This window comes from Manis javanica, chromosome 11 (assembly GCF_040802235.1).
Source record: "Manis javanica isolate MJ-LG chromosome 11, MJ_LKY, whole genome shotgun sequence".
NCBI classification, from domain to species: Eukaryota; Metazoa; Chordata; class Mammalia; order Pholidota; family Manidae; genus Manis; species Manis javanica.
In genome coordinates, this window is record NC_133166.1 from 115857889 (window position 1) to 115869724 (window position 11836).

An 11836-nucleotide genomic window follows, 5' to 3' on the forward strand; every position below is an offset into this window, starting at 1 on the left:
GAACGAACACACACACACACACACACACACACACACACACCACCACCACCACCACCACCACCACCCCAGCTCCCCCGATTGAGCATCACTGGGTATCGTGGAGTGAGGTGGAGGTTGGGAGGGGGTTTGCATCCTTTCTTTTCTTTACCCTGCTTTCCTTCCCAGCCGCTTGATGCTCCTCCATCACTCCTTTCCTCAGCTACAAGGATTCCGCGGCTGCCACTGCCCGTGCACTCACGCAGCTTCGTTCCCGATAACTTGCCCCAGAGAATGGACCGAGCTGGAATCCTATCTGCGGGTGGAGACACACCTCCTTACCAGGAGTCACCTGGGGTTGGGCGTGGTTCGTACCCGATCCGTAGCAGCAGCAACTTTAATTGGGTATCAGGTTTATTGTGCACGATGCCATTGGCTGCCACGCCTGTCGTTCCTGACCCGGCCCAGCTTTTAAAGGGCAGAGCGGAACCGAGAGGGCCGAGAACCGGCGGCAGCGTCGGGGCTGGGGTTGGGGGCTCTGGGGTCGCAGAATCTAGTGCCAGGTCAGCCCCAACCTGTAGGCTGGTTGACTCTGCCAGCCGCCACTCTCGGCCGCGCCTTCCCTCCGTCTCGTGCGGCGTGCGCGTGCGCACTAGCACAGCCTCGCGCCCCGCAGGCGGCGAGCGGGGCAGTGGGCCAGCCGGCCAGCGGAACGGGCGGGAGGGTCGGGTGGGGTGGTGCCGGGTTGGGGGAACGGGCAGCCGGGTCGGAGGTAGCGGACTAGGGCCGAGCAGAAGAGATTATGTCCGTGGAGAAAGGAGTTCCCTCTGGATTTCCTCTCTGGGACGTGAGCGTGCGGCGGGGTAAACTGCTCAAGGCGGCCAGGCGGCGCGACAAGGCCCGGGTCCGCGGGCGGACACAGCTGGAGCCGGGCAGCAGAGGGGCGCCGACGCTGCGAGCAAAATCATGGATGCCGTGGAACGGGCTCATCGTGATCTGGAAGAGAATGGAGCTTCTGGGTAGAAACACTCAAAAGCCTACGATGTGGGACCCGAAGTTGGTGTCTGAGTACTGGAGACTGGAAGACGTGGAAAAGGTCTTGAAAGAAGTCAGGCCAGATTGAGAGAGGGATGGATGTAAAGCTGCTGAACAGTGTGCCAAGCGCATTACAGGTTTCAGCAGGTTCAGGGAAAGATAGTCCAAAGGAGATGTGGGAAAAGCAAGAAGTCTGACGCAAAATAGAAGCCGAATCTGAGAGTGCAGGACCTGCAGAAGAGTCTAGGAGAGGATCTGGGTTTAAAGAGAACTTGAGGTTTACTGAGGTGGGAACCAGCGGAGAAAACTCAGGATCCAGAGGATATAAACTAGGGCAGAATGAGGAGGAGCTGAGTTCAAGTGGAGAGAAGCTCAATGGAAAGAAGCTGAGTTCAAGTGGAGAGAAGCTGGTGTTCAGGGGAGGGAAGCTGGGATAGTTGAAGAGGATTTGAGAGCCATTGGAGATAAACAGGGGTCAAGTGCAGAGAAGCTAGGATCCAGTAGAGTGAGTCAGGAGCAGTGAAGGGAAGTTGGAGCATTCAAGAATGGGGAGCATAAATGAAGAGAAAATGGAAAGAATGATAGAAGTTACTGATGATGAGATGGAGATTCCTTCTGAAAGGTTGGAGAGGAATGCCAAGTGACTAGAAGGGGCTGAGGAAGGGGTGGAAGTTGATGAGGCTGTCATCTTGGATGGAGTGAATGATATTACTGAAGAATCTGTTTATATGGAAGAGAAAAAGGTTCTAGTTGAAGGTACTGGTGAATGAGGCAAATGAAGGCTTGAAGCTAAAGGAAGAGAAGCAGATAGGGGAAGTATTGCATGTCAAAGAGGAGAATTAGAGCCAAGCAGCACATTATTGACCCTAAAGGGTTAAGTATGAGAGGAAAGGAAAGCATCTGAGCCTAAAAGAGAATGGGAAGGAAGTTCTACCAGGGATGTAGGTGGAGGCCAGGACCAATGGAACAAAGAAGAGTGATAAACAGGGAAATTGTGAGGGGAGAGAGAGATGATAATGTGTTGATAGAGGGAAAGTGCATGGATGTTTGTTTCTTGGAGAAGAGATATGACTGAGGAGCTTGTAGGATGGATAAATGGATTTAGGATGGGCTAGGAGGATTTAGGTTAACACATGATTGGATTGATGAGATGCAGGAGAATATGTAGTGAGAAAAATGGAAAATCACACCAAGATAAAGAACAGATAGGGGAAATTGCAGAAGATACACACTGAGCAAGCAAAGAAAATTTCTGAAAGGGAACCCTGAAAAAGAAATGAGGGGCTCCGAAGTGACAAAGGCAAGAGACGAGACAGGAAAACAAAGTGAAGAGAAAAGTAAGAAGCAAATCCCGTAACAGTGGTTATGTTTGTTGGGTTTTAAAGTTACTTCTTCCCCATTTCTGTACCCTCCTCTCCTCGTGGGGCAGGCCTCTCCTCGGGCCCTGTGTGACGGGACCAAACCTACCCTCACTGGTCTTCCCTCCAACCAGCCCCCAAATTGTATCCAGAATAATTGCTGGGCTCTCCTGTTTTAATCACTTCACCGTGATTAAAGTTCTCACCTCCACATCAGATTTAAATTGTTCATACTTGATTAGCAGTTGTCTCAGTTGTCTTATTATTATTTCCATCTTTGATGTTTAATTATTCATCTAATTACATGGACTTTCCCCCTCGTGACTGTCTCCTTTGGGGCTTTCTTCTTTGTCTTCCTCATGCCATCCACTCTCATGTCAGGGAAGCGAGACAACTCCTTGAATGCCTATTGTCAAGACATCAATGTCAAGAGTTAGGCTCTCAGATTCTGTTTGTCTTGTGAATAGAGATGGAGGAGGTGACAAAAAATGCCATGGATAGTTAGGAGAAAGGAATACTTCAGCGTTTCTTCTCCACGTGCCTTTTCGACATGTAAAGTTTCTAAATAGAAACTTCATCGTAAGTATCATAATACAAATTTATAATAGCTTCATGTTTTTTAATTGTTACAGTTTCTACATACCCTTTGCTAATTTTCCCCAAAGTTATCGAAATATGTAAAAGCCCCATGACATTTTTCTCCATACAGTCAAACCTAACAGATAATTTATCAATTTTCCCTGGAAAATTCCTTCTTGAAGTCCTTCATCCTCTGGGTCTGATGTAGAGGGGCTGCATTTTAGGCTTTCTCCATAGCTGTTTTGTTGGGCTTCTGAATGCTTCTCTCTCTGATCTTGTGTTGCGTCTCCTAGTGCCTGGGTCTTAGATCTTTCTTGTTTACAGCCTCATTTTGTTCAACCACATCATCAAATAACTTCCAGAAAAAGTGACCAGGGAGTTATTGTGACACCTTACCTGTCTGAAAATATTGATACAGCTTTCATATTTGATGGTTTAGCTGGGTTTGGGATTTTAGGTTGGAAATATTTTTCTCTTAGAAGTTTTAAGTCATTGTTCCAATATCTTCTAATTTCCAAGTGTTGATCTTTATAGTGCAGTTTTGTTCTATACACACACCCTCTGTAGGGAGTGTGGCCTCTGCCAACACCTTGATTTTGGACTTCTGGCCTCCTTAACTGTGAGAGGATAAGTTTCTGTTATTTTTAAGAAACCTGGTTTTTGTTCTTTTTAAGTCGCAGAAGCTCTAGGAAATGAGTACATTCCCTTTACAGCAGAATTCTTCCAAAAAGTTGTCTATGCTTTTTCTAAATCTTCTCCATTCCTTTTTACCCAACTTTCTATATTGGACATTTTAACATATGCAGAAAGGTGAAAGACTAGAGCAATGAGCAACTGAATATTCTCTACCTAGATTCAACAGTTGATAACAGTTTGCCTATTTGCTTTATCTCTATATACTTCAGCACATCTCCTAAGAAATTCTCCTACATACCCATTGTACCTGAATAAATTAAATTTTATACATTTATAAATAAGCATAATAAATTAAAAATTAAGGGTGATTCCTTAATATCATCTAATATTCAGTCTGTATTCAAATGTACCTTCCTTGTCCCCCAGATATCTTATATAACTTTTTTTCCTTGGCCCAACATCCAACCAGGACTCTTATATTGAGTGTTATTGTTAATTCTTTTAATCTACATTAATCAACAACATTTTTAACAACTTTGACTTTTTAAAGAATTCAGGCCTGTTTTTTTAATAGATGTCCAACATTCTGGATTTATCTGATTGGGTCTGGATGGTATCATTTAGTCCTACTGTGGTTCTTGTGCCCTGGAAGCTGGGGCTGTAGGCCCTGGTCTCTTTCTCTGTAGGCTCTCGCCACCCTCTGACTCAGAGTTCTCCTTCTATAGTTGTCTATCTTTACCCACTAAAATGTCCCATGAGGGAACCAGTGTGTGTCTGTTGGGTCAGTCCGCTGTCCAACCAACACATAGTAGGCATTTAGCTTGTATTTGTGGTGTGAGTCAACCTGTCTCAGTCAGTGACTTTACCTGTCTCAATACTATTTAACATATATTGTGAAATATTTACCCTTTTCCTTAGGATATCTCCCAGTTTTTGAAGTCTCAAACGCCTGAACATATCTTTATGCCACACTTGAGGTTTGTCTAGGTGTAGAGTTTCCCTCAGCCATTTGAAGGCATGCCCCTTCGCCTTCTCCCTTCAAGCATGGTCCTTTAGAGTCCAGATCTGTTTTTATGCTTGAGCCAGTACACACGAACAGGAGTTCTGTGTATGTGTCCTGTGTTCTTATCCTTGTCTCTGTTACTTTAGCATATTTATTGGTCAGGAGTTTATAGCTTGCTCTTTCTTCATCCTCTAGGAACTCTGATCCTGTAGTTTAGACAGGAGATATTGGGTGTGGGCGGACTCTGTAAAGATAAGCTACGGAAGGCCCAACCAAGCCTAGCGGTAGGATCTTTTTGACAAGTGATGATAGCTAACATTTACTGAATTCTTGTAATAAGCAGAATAATCTCAGGCACCCTGCTGAGTACTTCACATGTTCTGTATCATGTAATTCTTCCAACAAGTCTTCCACTTAGGAACTGCAACTCTATCAACTCTATCAACTAGAAGCTGATGGGGCCAGAGTCACTCTGTTGCATTGTCTGCTCCATCTTACTAGACGAGCCCTGCGGCTTGGTCTCTGAGCCTTCCAAAGCAAGGTCTGCCAGCCTGCCTGGAGGTGGTGGATGAGGCTCCATAACAACCCTTCCATTCATCCAGTGAATGCTCATTGGATGAACGCTTAAGCGGCAAGATTTTAGGAGCCTAAATTGCCAAGAAACAATGATGTTTATTTTCTTTCCCAGGATCCTCCGCGTGGTCCCCCTCTGGTCTTTCTGAGCACTGAGAAATTGTTGCCTCTCTTATAAGAGGCCTGTACAGGCACGAGTCAAGATGGACAATTTTCAGTTGCATGGGTCTCTCAGATTGCTCTGCACATAATGTAAATTATGAACCAAATAATCAGACTTGTTCTTTGGCTGGATTGCATTTTCTCCTGGGTTATCAGATGCATTCCACTGGGACCACAGGCAGCAAAGTGAAGATCAAGACATGGTGACAAACGGCAGCCACCTCGTAAGTACAGAGCTTTTCCGCCACCCAGGTAACTGGAACTTGAGATATAGAATATCATTTTTGCCTGAAAGTAGCTACAGTGCCTGCATTTTCTGGGCTCCTGAGTGATTTTATCTATTATATCTATTATTCTATTTTTTCTTTGCATAGTCCCAAAGACCCCTGTTGCGTGCAACAGGATGTCTTCAAAGTGACATTGTTTGGCTTTTGTTCAAATGCCCTTAGTCAGCCTCATCAATTCACTCAGTGAACAACTGAATGCTCATTATGCGCCAGTTGGGAACACAACAAATAATGTAGGACTAAGTTCTTGCCCTTGGCCACCTATCTTATGTTGAGGCTGATGACAAGTGGGATAGTGCACGTTGTGGGGTGGGCTGGAAGGGCACTGAGCACTATGTGTGGTGGGAACCGCAAGAGGGCGGGTCCGACTGCCAAGACTAGCCAGGGAGTGATCAAAGGGCCTCGGGTGGAGATGCCACTTGGGGCTGGACTTAGAGAGTGAGCAAGGTCAACATTGGATGAGAAGAGGACAAATCACATTCTAAGCAGAAAGAACATGTTGCTGAGGTGGGAGGTGGTGCAAAGACTGGAAGTATGGCTCCTCCGGGAAGAGGCACGACACGTAGGTGGCTGTGGCTGGGACAGAGTATTACAGAGACTGGCAGGTGTGAGCTTGGGGAGAACCTGGGGACGGCCTTGAAAGCAGGATTAAGGACATTAGCCTTTGTTCTGTGGGTAACAGGGAAAATGACACCAGCGGATCTTTGCTTTACATAATCCACCAAGCCCAGAGATCTAGTCAGCTGGGCTCAGGTGAGGGTGGGTCAGAGTGAGGCACCAAGTAGGTGCTCAGTAAAGCAGGAAGTGCCATTATTAGATCATTATAATGAATAATTCACGGTAGAGAGGGCGAGACTATGGACTAAGGTGGAGAAACGGGGGTGGGGAGGTTAGGAGTCCTATTTAACAGGATTTGCTGACTAATTATGAATAGATTGTGAGGAGGGAGGCACCAGGTTTACAGGTAACAATAGCTACTTTGTATCATCAAATGATTCCTCAGTAGATAGGTGCTTTGCATGTAGTATCTCATTTAATCCCATAATAGCCCAGTGAGAGGGGTTGTGTTTCTATCTGCCATTTAAAGATGAGGAAGTTGGAGCCCAGAGTGGGTCAATGAAACAGGAGGAAAGTATGTTTGTGGTAGTTTGGATTTGAAACAAGAGAATCAGCGCCCTTTGCACTGCGTAGGAGCTTCGGAAGCTGAGGATTTCAGTGCCAAGTGATTGGGGAGTGAAGTAATCACCCAAGAAGCAGTTAACGAGTGGCAGATTCAGGCCTGGAACCCTGTGGAACTCTCCAGAGCTCACAGGCAGGCTGCCTTGGTGCCGTATCAGGCCATAACACAGGTTGTGTTTGGCCCATAGGACATTTTTTAAACAGGTTTTAGAACTAATTGCTAACAGTTATAAATCCAGAGATTCACATGAAAATGTAGGTTTCCAGGTTTTCTTGAAAAGTGAGATCTAACCATGCTGGGCCCATCCGTATAGCTGCCTCTCTGTGCTGGGGGAGAGGCGCTGTGTATTTTCCTCGGCTCCTGCCCCTGCTGCGACAAGAACTGAAGGGCAGAGACACAGTGAAACAGAGTAAAGGTTTTATTTAAAGTTACTTAGAGAGAAAGTGCAGGTGACCTCTGAGAGAGGAGCGCCCTGAAAGGTTGGGGGCTCCCCCTTTTAATGATTTTTCAGGCATGGAACAAAGGGCTACGGGTGTGGACTTTAGTGGTCTCAAGTATCTTTGATGAAACATTAAGTTTCTTATCAGTCCTCTAGGTAATTCTGCAAAATTAGTTGAACACAAGACATTTACTGCCCTGGTCCCTTCCCAGGATAGCAGCTTCCTGGTTTGGGAGCGTATCAATCAACACTGTCTGCCCTTCCTCCAAGGTGGGCAAAGTTATTTTCTTTGCTAAAGAGTATGTTAAGAATCTTTCTTTTTAAACTTCCTGGTTTTTTTTTTCAAAATGCAATTTTGGCTTTAAGGTGGGATCTTCCTGTCTTTATTATGCTGTTTATAGGTAGGCCTTTTAGCAGGTTAGAGTAAATCTTACAATAATCTAATTGACACAATGAAGACACAGGCTTTGCTCAGATACTTTTCCTTATCTGGGGAATACTCAAACATTCAAGGCCAAGTTGCTCTTGACCTTTTGAACTTTAACTGATTAACAGATTAACTCTGAATCTTTTCTGGATTTCCAGTTTTAACTGGTTAACTCGAGTTCTTTCTATGGGGCTTTACTGACCTTGTTCTCTATCCACCCCGCTCATATCTATTTTCCTGCCTAAGATCTGTGTTCCCTTCCTGCACTCCCCAGAGCCCACCAGCCTGCCTGGGGCCCCTGCCCACTTATGCAGGTGCCTGAGCCTGCATCTCTCAACCACAAGCTGGTCCAGTTTGATGCCAGCCTGCATTTATATTTAGTCCCATGTCAAGTCCAGGCCTCCATTGATGGCTAAGTATTCTTTTTGAACTTTAGGGAGTATAAGATAAAAACAACGTTTTTTGCTTTGTTGTTTTTCCTTCATGCTGTGGGAACTGAGAAAAACTAAATACCTACCCATGCATGAGTGGCCACAGGGAGGAGGGTTACATTCACACAGTGCAGGGCAAAGGTGAATGGTCATAGTTCTGAAACCAGCACCAATTAAAATGAAACACCCATCATGCCCTTCAAAATGGCAAGAGTAACGGCAGACGTGCAAATCATGCTGTGGTTTTTTTTCTCTTTAATTTGTTTTGTAATTAATAATTGGCTTGAGTTTTGAGCTGAGTACTTTGGACATATATTATAAGGAAGCGTTTGGGGAAAATACGTGTGCGTGTATAAATGTGGGTGTGGGTGGACCACAGTTTACGTAAGTAGGAATTCTCTGCAAAAATTCAGCTTCAAAAAAAATTTTTGTTTTAAAGTTTTATGACTTATTAAAGGTTGAAAACATGTTTCAGTACCTTTCAGTTAAAATGTGAGGCATGGGATGGCAAACAGGTGTTCATCCGTATCAACAGCCATGTTACATTTGAGGTGTTCCCGCCCTCCCACACCCAGTGGCAGTGGTCAGGTTAGACAAATGATGGATTTAATGCTTGTGTGAGTTTGTTTGCCATCTGTAAACTGCTTTTAGAGACACAGGTGCAAACAGGGCTAAGAAACTGAGCCAGCACCAGAGCCTCAGGAGCTTGACTCCTAATCTGTGTTCTTTGTGTGACACCAGACGATTTTCCATCACGCCTGGCTGCCAGATTCAGGAATTGGGAGAAAGGCGGCAGCCCCTGCAGGGCACAGATTTCTCAGAGGCCACTGGGCACTATTCTGGGATGGCCACTGGGTCTCAAAGGATCACTGTCCATCTTGTAAGGGTCATCTGTCCTGTCAGATTGCAATGACCCAGCTCTCAAGAGGCCGGCCCTGCTTCCCCCTGAGCACTAGAATTAATCATTCTAGGTTCACATTGCAGATCAAATTAGGTCTCAGGAGCCATTTCTACACAGATTACGTGAGGCTTGCAGGCCACCCTCTGCCGCTGCCTGGACTCTGACCCCTGCCTTGCACATTCACCTTCCTTCTTCCTGCTCCTCCCCAAAGACTCCCACCCTGGGTGCACACCTAGGGTGGCACCCGGACCCTCCATGTACATTGTGGTTATCTCCATCCGTATCTGTATCACCCCGAATCCCTTGTTTCTTATCACTCTCATACAGACAAATGCCTAATACTAGGTGGAGAGCACCGTGCTGGGAGCCAGGGATGCCACAGACCGGGGGCAAGAGGAACATTCAGGGACTCATTTGTGAACAAGGTGGCACTCTAATAACAAGGGGTATTTTTTCTCAGTCACATTACAAGTTCATTTTTGTGGTGTGGCCTAAAAAGCCAAGGCTCCCCAAAAGATCCAGCCAAGTTCATGGTAAATTCTGCCATTTATTCATTCATTTAACAAATATTTATTGAGCACCTATGATTTGCCACGTACTATTCCAGATGTCAGGGTGATGAAAGAACAAGACTGGCAAATACCCCTGATCTCTTGGAGCTCTTGTGGAAGGAGACAGAAAACTATGTTAATATGTAATTCGGGCTAAGAATTTTGAGAAAAAGCCAAGCAGGGTAAGGGAGAGAGAATGACCGGGCGGGGGGACAGCAGGGGCTGGGGGCTTCCCTTTTGGTAGGGCAGTTGGGGAAGGTCCTTGTGATGAGGTGGCTCTCAAAGCTGGGCCCAGAAGTAGGTGAGGAGCAGCAGCTGTTTGGAGGAAGCCTTTTCTAGGAGGGGGCAGCAGGGACTGAGCCTCCAAGGGACCCATGTGAGAATCAGGAAGTCACTAACTGAACATTGCTCCTTGGTCTCGGCTGCTAGTCCGTGGGCTTGCTGGGGGAAACAAACAAAATCATTTATTTGAATATTTATGTAGACCATCAAGCACTGTATGAAAGTTACTCTCTGTATGTTGACTTCAGGTATTTGTGGAGTGGCTAAACCATCCCGGATCATAATTATCACGTTAAAATTCTGCCTTTTCATTTTTTTATTATTGAGGTGAAATTCACATATGTAATTAAGTGTTTTAAAATATACAATCCAGTGGCATTTAGTGCATCACACTGTTGTGCAGCTGCCACCTCTTTCTAGTTTCAAAACTTTTTCATCACCCTGCCCTTTCATTTTTAATAGTAGTTTATGTTACCACTCCTGAAAAAGGATTTTCTCCCCATATCTGACTTTGCCCTTTGTGTTTATGGCTGGAGTTCCCCAGTTCCTCTGATTCATCCATGTGTTTATTCAACAGATATTTATCAAGCAGCTGGCTACTGTGCAGTAGGCACTATGCTAAGTAGGTACTGGGGACACAACGGTGACAAAGGACACAGGTTCCTGCATTTAGGAGACATACCTAGTGGGGGATTTAGATACTGAACATAGAATTACTGGAAAATTAAATGATGATAAATGCTTATAAAGAAAAAACTTGGAAAATTGTGTTTAAAACATTTGTGAAGTTATTAAAGCTACTAGAAGGGAGATGCAGCTAGCTATTAAAGCTTAGGATAACATGACTATTGTTTTTATAACTGGGCTCTTAGTCCAGGCACTGGAGAGAAAGGTCACCTCAGGGAAGTGATCTGGATTACGTTAGGGCAGAGTGGGAAGGCAGGCAAAGGTAAAATCAGTGTGCTTCATTCTTTACCCCTTGATAACAACCCTTGGAGGTATGCAAAAACAGATGTTGGCACCATCGCTCCCATTGGATAGCTGTGGAAACTGAGACTGAGGTCGTGCCTTGCCTAATACCACGTGGCGGGGCTTCCGTCTAAGTGCTCGGTTCCAGCCCTGTCCGGTAAAGCTGGAAAGCATCTGTCCAGGAGGGGGCGGCCGTGCTCCTGAATGGAGGAGGACCAGCGCGCGCGCCGTGCGTCCGCAGCCTCCAGGAGAGGGCGCTGCTGGGTTGGCCCTAAGTGACCTCCCCGGTGACCAATCCGACTCTCTTGCCCCTCCCCGCCCACCGGGACTCCTGACCCAGCGAGCTGTCAGCTCCCCCGGGCCTTTTCTTTTCTTGCACCCCGATGTGTGCATCTGTGTTTTCCTAGATAATTATTTATTAATCACTCTGGGGAATAACAAATCCGGACTAGTAACCCAAATCACCTCAAGAGATGAGCTAGTGATCACAAAAACATAGGAACAGCCCCAGGGCGGGGAGCCACAAAAACTGCTAGCTTGGTCCTTGCGGCGTGGTGCCACCACAGCACGTCTGTCATGTAGGCACAGTCCTCAGGTTTCTTAAGGCAGGATGATGACCTGGCAGCATTTCCACTCCACCCACAGCCAGTTTCGCTTTCCTAATGTTGTTAAAAAGTGCCTTCTAACTGAAGTAGGGTGGTTGAACAGGTTCCAATATTTTCCTTAAATTTTTATTCGATTATTTAAAATTTCTTCCCTCTAGTGGGTATCTTTCCTTTTCCCACAGGAAGATGCCCAGAAACGTCCCCTTTGGCATTTGTCCAAAGTCCAGGTTCTAATAGCTTTTGGGCTGTGGTTTAATTTTAACCATAAAAACTTCTTTTGGAAAAATACTTTTTAATCTGGAAAAAGCCAGTTTGATACAGAGCAGTAACACCTCCTCTCCAGAATCAGTAAGCGAAGTTATGTTCATTTTCAGCTGACATAATCTCTTTTTAAAAGAGGAGACTGATTTGATGGGGAGAAAATGAAAATGTGGATAGACAA